We start from the raw sequence: 1,166 nt of genomic DNA on the forward strand, positions 1-1,166 counted from the left end.
TAAAAGAAAATAAAGGTTTCTTACTGACCTGCATAGTTGAACTCCAGCCCTAATTAAACACCCCTGAATCACCTAATCAAAGTCTTCAGACTCACTAGCAACATCCAGGCAAGTGTGTTAGAGCTGGTTGAAGCTAAACTCTGCAGGACGTTGGCTCTCCAGGGCCAGGATTGGACACCCCTGCCATAGAACAAGCTTGAAAATTCTGGTCCTCGAGACCCAGTTTAGCTCCAACCTTGATCAAACTCACCTACCTATAGATTTATTGTAATCCTGAAGACTTTGATTAGCTTGTTCAGGTGTGTTTTATTACGGCTGAAGCTAAGCTCTACAGGAAAGTGGGCTAAAGTTGCCCATCCTGCCTTGGAAGAACTATTTTGGGTTCCCCAAAGAACCTTTCAGTGAACATTTCTTAAAAGAACCATTTTTTTAGTGTGAAGAACATTTTGATAATCTAAAGAACATTTTTCCACTACAAAGAACCTTTGGCATAGTGGAAAGGTTGTTAATCAGGGGAGTCTAAACCTGTTGCTGGAGGGCCACTGACCTGGGGTGCGTTTCCCAAAAGCATCGTTAGCCAACTATGGTCGCAAGTTCCATCTTTACCAACACAGTTCAATGATTTGGTGTCTCCCGAAACCATAGTTCAAACGAACATTCGCAAACAGCGCCGCAAACTTACGTGGTAGGAACTACAGCTCCCGACCTGTGGTTAAAAAGCATAGTTTCTTGTTAGTAAGACATATGGACTTAAATAAATTATGCTTTTGGGCACAATAAGCAAGCTCAAGTCAAGTCAAGTCTGCTTTATTGTCAATTCTTCCACATGTACAGCACATACACACAGAGAATTGGAATTGCATTACTCTCAGACCCTTGGTGCATACAGATAACATAAATACAGATAGGTACAGATTAAATACAAAATACAACTATACAAATATACAAATAAGGTCAAATGTAAAAAAATATATATATAAAGCACAAGGCATATGGCAGACAGAGTGCAAACCAGTAAAAGTAAACAACAGTGCAGATATAATGATTGTAGTGCAAAAAACAATGATTTGTAGTGCAAAAGAGCTTATTTCGACTGATTAAAGTGACAGTGTGTGTGTATTTGGGAGGGGGGGAGTGGGAGAGTCCATCAGAGGGTCAGAGTTCAG

This window comes from Sinocyclocheilus grahami, unplaced genomic scaffold, assembly GCF_001515645.1.
Source record: "Sinocyclocheilus grahami isolate Dianchi unplaced genomic scaffold, SAMN03320097.WGS_v1.1 scaffold507.1, whole genome shotgun sequence".
NCBI lineage: Eukaryota > Metazoa > Chordata > Actinopteri > Cypriniformes > Cyprinidae > Sinocyclocheilus > Sinocyclocheilus grahami.